Here is a 12,449-nt window from a genome sequence, read left to right on the forward strand (position 1 = left end):
GGAGCCGAGGAAGCGAAACTTGTCAATGAGAGCGACCATATTAACTTTTGGCAGATCAAGTAGGTTGCTGCTAAGCCGCCATTTTTACTAAGGGCACTTTTATTATCACGTGTTGATTGTTGGCTATTAGCTGTTATTGGCTATTAGGTACCCTGTTCCAAACCACTAACTAGGCAGTAAACCTATCTCTTGCCAACTGGGGAATTTTTAACAGTTTTCACAGACTGTACATGTTAAAGTGGTTCTAACTTCGCCCCAAACGGGTTGCAGCCCCAATCCTCTTCTTTTGGGGTCCCCTCTGCCGTTCCTGGCTCCTCCTCTTTGGTGAGCACTCCATAGAAAGGCTCTTTCTCTAGGGGCGCTCATGTGGGTTTGATCATGCGCTGCGAGATTATATATAAAAAAAAGGACTTTATAATCACAGTGGTTCTAAAGACAAAACATTTTTTACCTGAAAGCGAAGCTCCAGTTACAATATAAAAAAATAAAAGTCAGCAACTACAAACTCTGCAGTTGCTGACTTGTAAAAAACAGACACCTGTCCTCACCTGTCCATCAATCCAGAGGTGTCCTCACCACAGCTGGGTTCACTGGCAGTCTTCTCTCCCTGGTGCCGGCATCTTCAGGGTGGGCACCTGGCTGTGACAGCTTGTGGCTTCATAGCTGTGCCCACTGCACATGAGACAAGCGCTGAAGTTTGTCAATGGACTGTAGTCTTCTGGGACCTCACGTGTCCCAGAAGACTACGGGGAGGGAAAAAGAGAGGACAACCTCTGCTTCCCATCGCCCAGGAAGTGGAAATCGTAGCAGAAGTGGGAGCCCGTGCCTGTCAAAATTGGTTACCCGCTCACCAAAGATGCCAATCCTTAACAGGGATCGGGGGATAAAGCCTTAAAGCTGAATTCCCTCTTTTGAGTGGAGCTCAGCTTTAATGTATTCCTTGCATTAACCACTTCCAGATCGGACACTTTTACCCCCTTCCTGACCAGGGCAATTTTCAGCTTTTAGCGCTATCACACTTTGAATGACAATTGCGCGATCATGCAACACTGTACCCAAATTACTTTTTTACTATTTTTTTGAGACAGATAAAGCTTTATTTTGGTGGTATTTATTCACCACTGGGATTTGTATTTTTTTTGCTATGTAAATGAAATGTCCAAAAATTTTGAAAAAAAGTGTTTTTTTTATTAAATTTTGCAAATAAATAATATTTCATCATAAATCTTAGCCAAAATTTATTCCGTTATCTTTTTAGTAAAAAAAAAAAATCCAAATTAGTTTATAAGCAAAAATTATAATTTTTAAACATTTTTTTTACATTTTTATTTTATTTTTTTATATTATTATTTTTTATTTTTATTTTTTTTTTACATACGGTCACCCTAGCAGTACAGTGTCACCATGGTGACACTGTACTACTTGTGGGGGGTGATGAAGATTTTTTTATTTTTTTTTACACTGATTGCCCATATAGGATGTAAAAGCAATCATTTCTCTTTCTGTGTGCATTCTTGCACTCATTGAGAAGTACTGAGTGAGCTGTGATTGGTCACAGCTTGTCACATGGTACAAGGCTTTTGTGACTAGCCTTGTACCATGTGACCTCTGTGATCATTCACGGATTTCACACGTAGTAAGCAATGATGTCACAAGTGACATCTTGCTTACTACTTTGCATGTGATCACTGATTGGCCAATCAGTGATCACATGATCGGGACCTCGTACAGAGGTCCCGTCCGACGATCGGTGTTTCACTGTGTCCGGAGGACACAGCGGGCACCAGATCGCGGTGCTGCGCGCTCCCAGGGAGCGCGCACAAGCAGGGTGCGGGGAGGCCGTTTATAGACAGCCACCCGACCCTGCAGTGCCACCGTCCGGCCGTTTATATACAACGGCCGGACGGGAAGTGGTTAAGGTAAAAAAAATTTAGACATCTGTTTTGGCCCCTCACCCCCCTTTAACGTAACCGAGCACTCATTTGATCCAGAGCTGTGCACACCTACAGCTCTTCTCTCCTCTCACATCCATGTCTCTTTGGCTTTGCTGGGACACCAGGAGCCACTGGCTCCCGCTGCTGTCAATCAAAGCAAGTGACGAGGGAGCGGGGGGCTGGGCCAAGTCCCACTGTCTGTGTCAATGAATGCAGCAGCGGGGCTTGGGAGCGAGCCTGCATGACTGCCCCCATTGGAAGCGGCTTCCCATGGGGCACTGGACAGAGTGGAGGGGCCAGGAGTGCTGGCAGGGGACAGAAGAGGAGGATTGTGGTCACTTGTGCAATTCCATTGTGCAGAGCAGGTAAGTATAGACATATTTGTTTGTTTAATTTTACCTTTACAATCATTTTCAGCCACTCTTTCTTTAGCCAAAAAAGTTTTAGAAAAAGTTTTGCCTCCAATTCTACCCTGAGCCCCGGTTCACATGTATGTGAGTTGGGTGCTTTTTAAACCGCATGGCATATGACCCTGCAGCCTTCCCAGTGAAGCCAGTTCACATATGTGCGGACCGGGAGCAGCGCGTTTTCACAGAGTCTGGTATGATTTTGAACCCGGTTCAGGTACGATTTCCATTGTCATACACTTTGACAATTCGCACCTGAATCACTGAGCAAAGTCGCACCGGAGGGGGCTGTCAAAACAAGCCCACACATATGTGAACCCAGGCGAAGGCTTCATTTAAAGTGTTACTAAACCCACAACAGTAAAATCAGTTTATATTTGCAGTAAAGCATGCTTGTTATACTCACTATACTTAACCTAAGGGGTTAATCATCCACATTGTGTAAAAAGGCTGTTTGATCTTTCCTTCTCTGATCCTCCCCTTATTCTACTGTTCCCAATCCATCTGCTGATAGAGCCTTGGGGGCAAGCTGCACATGCTCAGTTTGGTGTGTATTGCTAGATACATTTTTTTTTTTCTTGGAAGAGTGCATGTGATCAGCACAGGGTCAATCAGCACTGTCCAGACAGAGGGTCAGGGGTTATGCAGCCTCATAGACAGGGGAGAATGAAAACTCATAATACAAGCTTTAACCAGTGCTCTGCTGGACACTGATATAAGTCACAAGACTGCTATATACTGCTGATGAGAAAAGGTACTAGAATAATTGCATGTCCATGTTGTGTGTACTGTGGGAGACCAGATATAGTGAATGCAGGGGCCTGGGTTTAGTAACACTTTAATTTAACCCACATAAGCTGCAATAGGTAGTGGATGGGGGTGTATACATTCTTCATTCGCACCTGCAGCAAAGTTCGCTCAATGTGTAGTGATTAGCGGGTGGCAATGCTACAATATTGCAAACACCCCACAGCCATCGGTGGTGCTTTTGCTGCCAAAAATATTGTTACAAAATGGTTGGTGAGGTGGTGTCACATTGCTTCCTCACCGACTGTCAGGAACCTCTGAAGTGCGATCCAAAAGCGGATCAGGCTTCAGCAGAAATGGAGATTTAGACACATATCTAAACCTACACTAATACTGGCTCACTAAACCCCCTTCCCCACAGCTGACCTCTAAAATACAAGTAGACCAGTCACCAGGGAGACCAGTGACATATAAATACTGTATATATATAGTAATGAATTCTATGACATGTGCAGTCAGTCGAGGTCTTCGGGAAAATGGCGGCTAATGCTGGACACAATGCAGACATGTCGGTAGAGCTATTGGTGAGCTCTAGTGACGGGAGGTGAGAGCAGTGAGCCGGAGAGCTTTGGGTCTCTATTGGTATGTAGTTTGGCGCCAGAAGGGTGAGGTAAAGTCTGGTATGTGGAGGGTCTGCGGTGACTGAGTGGGGGTGTTGCGGCCTTCCAGTCCTGGATCGGGAGGTGAGGTTATTGGGGTGTCCGGCCTGACATGGAATGGAGCTCATTGGGCGAATGCTGGTCATTGGACATGTACAGACAAGTCAGTGACAGGAGGGGGAAGAGAAGTGTGTATAGGCTCTCCTGTTTGTGTAGAACATCTACAGAAGGTGAGGGGAGACACTGACATAGACAGTCTTTGTGGATGAAGGTGCCCTCCTGTATGAACCTATAGTGGCAGACTGGGATCAGTACAAGACACATTGTATGTGGCCCCTTCTGGGATCAGTACAAGACACTCACATTGTATGTGGCCCCTTCTGGGATCAGTACAAGACACTCACATTGTATGTGGCCCCTTCTGGGATCAGTACAAGACACTCACATTGTATGTGGCCCCTTCTGGGATTAGTACAAGACACTCACATTGTATGTGGCCCCTTCTGGGATTAGTACAAGACACTCACATTGTATGTGGCCCCTTCTGGGATCAGTACAAGACACTCACATTGTATGTGGCCCCTTCTGGGATCAGTACAAGACACTCACATTGTATGTGGCCCCTTCTGGGATCAGTACAAGCCACTCACATTGTATGTGGCCCCTTCTGGGATCAGTACAAGACAGTCACATTGTATGTGGCCCCTTCTGGGATCAGTACAAGACAGTCAGATTGTATGTGGCCCCTTCTGGGATCCGGTACAAGCACACTCACATTTTATGTGGCCCCTTCTGGGATCAGTACAAGCGCGCTCACTTTGTATGTGGCCCCTTCTGGGATCCGGTACAGGCACGCTCCCATTGTATGTGGCCCCTTCTGGGATCCGGTACAGGCGCGCTCCCATTGAATGTGGCCCCTTCTGGGATCCGGTACAGGCGCGCTCCCATTGTATGTGGCCCCTTCTGGGATCCGGTACAGGCGCGCTCCCATTGTATGTGGCCCCTTCTGGGATCCGGTACAGGCGCGCTCCCATTGTATGTGGCCCCTTCTGGGATCCGGTACAGGCGCGCTCCCATTGTATGTGGCCCCTTCTGGGATCCGGTACAGGCGCGCTCCCATTGTATGTGGCCCCTTCTGGGATTCGGTACAGGCGCGCTCCCATTGTATGTGGCCCCTTCTGGGATTCGGTACAGGCGCGCTCCCATTGTATGTGGCCCCTTCTGGGATTCGGTACAGGCGCGCTCCCATTGTATGTGGCCCCTTCTGGGATTCGGTACAGGCGCGCTCCCATTGTATGTGGACCCTTCTGTTCAGTTACGTGATAAGTGAAACTATTCCTATTATCCCCCCGCAGAATATATTGCTGGTTTTATTGTGGGATGATATAATACAAATGTACCCGAATGCCCCATGTAGCAGAAATCAGCGTCTGTGCAAACACGTTTACGGCACCCCAACTGCAGGTCCATTCTCAAGTCTTCTGTGTTACAAAACGTGACATATAACACTCTTAGCTCAGTGCCAGAATTTTGTACATATGCTTCTTTAGCATGTTTTTGTAGCAGGAGGAGGGCCATTCAAATAAATGGTGCCAGTTAAAAAAAATAATGGCAAAAAACACAACACGGTGGTGCCGCTAAAGTGATATTAAAGGTTTTTTTTTTTTAACCCCTTGCCATCCGAAGGATTTACCTCCCTTCCTGACCAGGCCATTTTTTTGTGTTACGGCGCTGCGTTACTTTAACTGACAATTGTGCTGTCATGCAACGCTGCACCCAAATGAAATGTACGTCCTTTTTGATTGCCTGTGACTTTTTGCTATTAAACATGTCCAGTAAAAAAAAATCAAATTTCGTCATAAATTTAGGCCAAAATGTATTCTGCTACATGTCTTTACTGTATAGATACTGGAAGTTTGGGGTTTTTCACTAGTAATGGCAGCGATCAGCAACGTATAGCGGGACTGCGGTGGGCATTGACACTGGGGGGAATTGACATGGTGTCACTGACATCCCCAGTGACATCAACACAGTGATCATGGACACGGTAGTAGTGGCACTGGGCAGGAAGGAGTTAACATGAGGGGCAATAAAAAGGCTTAACTGTGCAGGGAGTGTTTTACTGGGGGGCTGCCAAGGTTCTTCACTGTAAGCACACTGATTTGGATGGCTGTGCACAGGAATCCAAAGCAGTGAGCCTGAGCTGACAGGGAGGAGACCTGTTAGTAAACAAAACAGTCCTCTTCCCCGTCCGAGATAGTCGGAAATCACCAGGCACCGGTGAGTAATCACCAGCCGGGACCCGGTGATTGACAGTCGCCGCTGCAAATGGCCCCTACCTGGAAATGCAAAATCACGTATATATATATATATATATATATATATATATGTGTGTGTGTGTGTGATTTTTGTGCACCCGTGCCGCCCTGTAACAGTATATCTGCTATAGGGTGGATGGGGAGCGGTTAAAGCGGAGTTCCACTCACCCAGTCAGCAACTACAAAAACTGTAGGTGGTTACTTTTTAAAAAACAGCAAATTACCTGTCCCTCGGTTCCGCGGTGTGTCCCCCGCAGCCCATTTCACCGGCAGCCGTGTATTCTAGGAGGCCGGCATCTTCAGTGTGGGCACCCGGCTGTGACAGCTTGTGGCTTCACAGCCGGGTGCCCACTGCGCATACGCAAGTAGCGCTGTGCTTCGTGAATGGTCCTGTAGTCTTCTGGGACTTGTCACGTGTCCCAAAAGACTACAGGGAGGGAGGACACCTTACGGTCGCCTAGGCGATCGGACCGGAAGTGAGAGCGGGTACCTGTCAAATTTGTTTTATTGTGCCATAAAAAAAAGACTGCCAATTTTGAGAAAAAAATATTATTTTTTCTATTAAACATGTCCAGTAAAAAAAATTTAAGTCAAATTTCGTCATAAATTTAGGCCAAAACGTATTCTTCTCCATGTCTTTGCTAATAAAAATCTCAATACGTGTAAATTAATTGGTTTACATGAAAGTTATAGCATTTACAAATGGTGGTATATACTGGAATTTTTATTTTTTTCAACTAGTAATGGCAGCGATCAGCAACTTGTAGTGGGACTGCAGCGGGCATTTTGACACTGGGGCGGGGGGAACTGCATTGGTGTCACTGTGACATCCCCAGTGACACCAATACAGTGATCAGTGCTAGAAACAAAATCAGGGTTAACATGAGGGGTGATCAAAGGGTTAATTGTGCGCTGGGAGTGGTTTACTGGGGGGCGGTGTGTTGGTGCTTCACTGTAGGCACACTACTCTGGATGGCTGTGCTCCCCGTTGAAGATGCTTGGTAATCACCGGCCGGGACCTGGTGATTGACAGCCGCAAATGGCGGCGCAGTCGTGGCTTGCACGCCCCTTACCCATAAATGCTAAATCACGTATATATACGCATGAGTTTGCACACCCCTGTAGCAGTATATCTGCTATAGGGAGGCGGGGAAGCGGATAACTGGTATTATTCCATTAGAGGGTGGGCCTGTCTTCAGGTATCCATCCGATAAGTGGTTGGAAACCCTTTCTAGAGCCCTGCTGTCTCTGGCAGCTCCTGCCCTTTATCTGATTTTGGCTGTGACTTTACCATGCTTGATTTTCAAAATCCATTTACTGAGGTCTAACCACTTTAGTTTCTTCTCTGTCTCAACCTCCTCATCAAGAACATTCCCACCAGACTTGGTTCCCAGTCCTGCAAGGTGTTGCACTCAGTCTGCCAAATCTTTAGAAAACCTCACTCAACATTAAGGTGTCTGTTTATGAACCAGCAGTAATAGATCGCTGCTCAGTTCTCCGGCATTCTCGGAGAACACCGTTCTCCTCTGAATGCCGTTTATGAAGCATCTGTAGATCAGTTCTCCAAACGAAGGGAGAACGGTCTACAACCGCTGGAAACCGGCTGATTTTACTATAATCTCATGAGATTACAGTAAAAGATCAGTTTACTAAACAGAGGTAAATTATCTCTGCTTAGTTTGCGGTCCCTCCGATTCTCCAGCTATGGGCTGGAGAATCTGGAGGGAGAACACAGATCTCCAGAGAAGGGCTGAACATGTTCTCCTGAGTGTCATAAACTGTGAATGACCAGAGAATAGCTGTGATCCTCTGAATCTCAGCTATTCTGTGTGTCATAAACGGACACCTATGTCACAACCCCACTTTCCCGCATGGGGGATGTTTACCCTTTGTGGATGCTTGAATCTCAGGCACTTTACTGTGGGAGGCATATAAACTGTAATTTCATTCCCTGCCCCATCCTTATTTTCTTATCTCCAGACTTCGTGTGTCACTGCACAGATTATCAGATCCCCATCAAGCCCTTTCGGACCTTCTAGCTCAGGGGTAGGCAGCCTTTAAAGAGGTGGAGAATCTACCTGAACAACATGGGAGAAGTCAAAGATCACCTGGCACAGTGTTGCCCAGTTTCACCTCCTCACACCTGAGTTAAATCTTGCCGTACTACCGTATCGCAATTGCGTGCATTGCACGGCAGTCATGGGTTTAAATCAGGTGATGAAGAGGCAACATATTCCCTTCTCACCATCTGTCAAACACACTCCGATCACTTTGCAGAAGAGCAGCAGTGCCTGCTGCACTTTTGAATGAGCCCTTAGTTGCATTTGGCAGTGGCACTCTTAGGGCTCGTTCACATTGGGGGGTAAAGTTGGGGGGGGGTAAACCCCTGCAGTTGAGTCACGGTTTTACTGCCCCCTCTCCCTACTCCCTTTAGCTGCTAAGGCAGCAGTCAAAGGTGTACACATGCCGCAGCAGAAATTACACCCCCTATTGCTTTTGGTGGGTACTAACGCCTGTCAATTGAGACTTATTCATGTAAATGGAGCCACTCTGCAAATTTACTGCTTAACTGTATGCTTCTGCGGGGTGGTCCAAGGGGGTTAAAGCAGATGGTGAGAAAGCAAGACACCGCTGCCTGTTTAACCCCTTGTTTGCTGTCCTGCACAAGGTTGCAGGGCACTTGCAGAGTGGCCTTATTCACTTGAATGGGTCATGCTTGGCAGGTGCTACACCCATCAACCATGACAGGGCATAGAAGCCAGCACTGCAGAGGAGACATCGGGTTATGCAGATCCTGCTCCCTACTGCAACTCCAACTTTAAATGTAGTCCTTCTGCATTGCATTCTGTTTGATCCTCCGGGATGGTGGGTCAGCAAGCCCTGACCGTTATCTTCCAGTCACCTGGCTGATATCTACTGATAGATCACGATCTACTGGTTGCTGACCCCCATTCTAGATCAAGGTGGTATGACCCTAGTGTCCTTGTGGTAAATCTGTTTTTTAGGGTTTTACTGCAGCCTGTTCATCCTTCCCTTATTAAATGGGAGCAACTGTCCTATCTTGGATCTCAAAGCTCTGAATGTCTTCTAGGGATGCATCGATATATCGGCGGACGGAACATAGCGTCCGAAAAGAATTTTATCGCCATTTTGCTGATAGAGAAAAAGGTGCCGATACATGAAAATTCATGACTTCAATGCAAAAAATGCTCTCTAGTGACTTCAATGCAAAAGCGCATACCATAGATTTTCATGCACAACCGCGTCCCCATTGGCTTCAATGCAAAAATGCCCCCTAGTGACTTCAATGCAAAATTGCCAGCCACAATTATATTTTTGTTTAAATTTTAAAAACTATCTGTTTCGGTTCACAGCTTTACGGTTTTAGTGCATCTTGCAGAAATGTACCACAGTCCATTTAACATTGTTTCCTATAGGACATGTTTGCATCTATGCATTTTTCAGCCACTGCATTTTTGAAAAGGGTCAGGGAGTTTTTAAATGCAACATATTGCATTATTGGTTCAATAGACACGCAGTAGTAATGCATGTGATGTGTTTTTGATGCGCTTTGCGGGTTTTTTTGCCAGTAGGAAAGTATTGACTTTAGATGGGTGCGACTTTTTTTTTTTCTGATAGGAAAGTATGTCTGTTCTGTTCATGTAGTGAGACTTTGATGCGACTTTATACTCTCTGGCATTCAAATAGCATCAAAATTGCACCCACCCAAAGTCACGTTAAAGTGGCGTCAAAGTTAATCCTTTACTGTTGGAAAAAGCACACTGGAAAAACATCAATTGCAACACTCGGGTGTGAACCTAGCCTAAGTGCACTTTAATGATGCTTATATTCACGTTTCTAGCTTTCCAATGCATCAGCAATTCCTACTCACTGTTGTGGGTTCCCTGCACTACCAGTTTATTGTCCTGCCTTTTGAACTCTTGTCGGCACCTTAGATATTCACCAAGGTACTGACCCCAGTAGCAGCCCTTCTGTGGTCTCCTAGCATCCCCAATGTGGAGTACTTAGATGACTTTATGTTGAGGAAATAGTTGATGTGGAAACTGTTAGCCAATACTTTTTGACTGTCCAGACAGTGATTTCTGATCCTGAAACCTCAGAAATCGTAGATGGAACTGACTCATTGTTTAGAGTACTTGGGTCTAGGTTTGGGCACAGCTCAGGCCAGATTGTTCCTTGCACAGGAGACTTCAGATCCTCTGGTCTCAGATTCAAACTCTCCAGTCCACAAACTGTCTGACTGTCTGCTTTTGCATTGGAATCCTAGGCCTGATTATAGCTTTCTTAAAGGCAGTTACATTTGTCCAATTTAATTTTAGACCTCTATAAAGCAATACTATAGCATGGAACATGTAGATCTATATTCTAGATTACATATGTCAAACACAATGCCTGCGGGCTGAATCGGGCTCACCAGGCCTTATCATGTGGTCCTGGCACCCAGTTTTGCAGCTGGAACATGACAACTTCATTCTGCCACCTCCAGCTATCGCCCTCCGCTCCCCGCTGTCACTTGTAAACACAGAAGACGTCTGTGTTTGCAAGGGACAGTTTTGCTCTCAGCAGCTCATAGATCTAATCAATCCCAGGGACAGCACAGCCAGGGGCAGCATTGGCAACTATCATCTTGGATAAAGTAAATGTCTGCGAGCAATATCCATCAGTACTATCGCCCATGCCATGTATGAATGCTAATTCACCCTGCACTGCTATATGGTAATCTATAGTGCTTTTAAAATCCACCTCTAACTGAATCAGATTCATAACTATCAATGTTCTTATTGTTAATTCTTATTGCTTCCAGAATCTTTAACTCTGTCCATATTACTGTGGTGTTTATTTTGCTCTAATTGCCTAATCCAAATTTATTAGCTGATCCTAATTTTTACAACTCTGCCCTCCTGCTCTCTTGTTGTCTCTTGTAGTCCTCCTTTTTGTGTGAGAAGTTTGCCCTGCTAGCCATGTGTCTCTCCTATGCATTCCTAATTGATGAACTGGCAATACCCCCACCCAACTCAGTATAAATTTAGGCCTTCCTTAGGGGAGGGAGCATTGGCAACTCTCATCTTGGATAAAGTATTGACCTTGGATTAAGTATTGTGCATTTCACTTCGGCTCTGCATTTCAGTGAATGCACAAAGCGAGAAACCACAGCAGACAACTTCAAAGACTAAACAGGGTACAGGTGTCCTGTTTCCCCATTCAGCTCTTACCCAGTCTGCTTCTTTATCTCACCACTCTGTAACATGCACTCCCTGCTCCTCCTTCTCACAGTTGGGTCCTCTTTCTTCAAACTCTCTCTCCTTCACCCCTAAGCTTATATACAGGTGAAACTCAAAAAATTAGAATATCGTGCAAAAGTTCATTTATTTCAGTAATGCAACTTAAAAGGTGAAACTAATATATGAGATAGACTCATTACATGCAAAGCAAGATAGTTCAAGCCGTGATTTGTCATAATTGTGATGATTATGGCTTACAGCTCATGAAAACCCCAAATCCACAATCTCAGAAAATTAGAATATTGTGAAAAGGTGCAATATTCTTGGCTCAAAGTGTCCCACTCTAATCAGCTAATTAAGCCATAACACCTGCAAAGGGTTCCTGAGCCTTTAAATGGTCTCTGTCTGGTTCAGTAGGAATCACAATCATGGGAAAGACTGCTGATCTGACAGTTGTGCAGAAAACCATCATTGACACCCTCCATAAGGAGGGAAAGCCTCAAAAGGTAATTGCAAAAGAAATTGGATGTTCCCAAAGTGCTGTATCAAAGCACAATAATAGAAAGTTATGTGGAAGGGAAAAGTGTGGAAGAAAAAGGTGCACAAGCAGCAGGGATGACTGCAGCCTGGAGAGGATTGTCAGGAAAAGGCCATTCAAAAGTGTTGGGGACTTTCACAAGGAGTGGACTGAGGCTGGAGTCAGTGCTCAAGAGCCAGCACACACAGACAGACAGATCCTGGACATGGTGCTTCATTAAGTCCAGGGTCAACACAGCCGTCTACCAGGAGATTTTGGAGCACTTCATGCTTCCTTCCGCAGACAAGCTTTATGGGGATGCTGACTTCATTTTCCAGCAGGACTTGGCACCTGCCCACACTGCTGAAAGCACCAAAACCTTGTTCAATGACCGTGGGATTACTGTGCTTGATTGGCCAGCAAGCTCGCCTGACCTGAACCCCATAGAGAATCTATGGGGCATTGCCAAGAGAAAGATGAGACCGAACAATGCAGAAGAGCTGAAGGCCGCTATTGAAGCATCCTGGTCTTCCATAACACCTCAGCAGTGCCACAGGCTGATAGCTTCCATGCCACGCCGCATTGAGGCAATAATTGCTGCAAAAGGGGCCCAAACCAAGTACT

At 45.8% G+C, this 12,449-nt stretch overlaps 1 protein-coding gene across 5 annotated transcripts in view; it reads left to right on the forward strand.

Moving 5' to 3' along the window:
* The first annotated feature begins 3,617 nt into the window (after window positions 1-3,617).
* RNF168 (ring finger protein 168) overlaps window positions 3,618-12,449 on the forward strand; it is a 29,750-nt gene continuing 20,918 nt past the window's right edge. The window contains exon 1 of one of the 5 annotated variants that reach the window (XM_089683525.1): window positions 3,618-3,730. The gene's annotated coding sequence lies outside the window, so the exon portion shown is untranslated. Of the gene's footprint in view, window positions 3,832-12,449 lie in introns of all 5 variants that reach the window. The other 4 variants (XM_089683524.1, XM_089683522.1, XM_089683526.1 and 1 more) reach the window with 4 other exon arrangements.

This window comes from Staurois parvus, unplaced genomic scaffold, assembly GCF_062004578.1.
Source record: "Staurois parvus isolate SC_StPar_1 unplaced genomic scaffold, SC_StPar_1.0 ptg000312l, whole genome shotgun sequence".
Lineage (NCBI taxonomy): Eukaryota > Metazoa > Chordata > Amphibia > Anura > Ranidae > Staurois > Staurois parvus.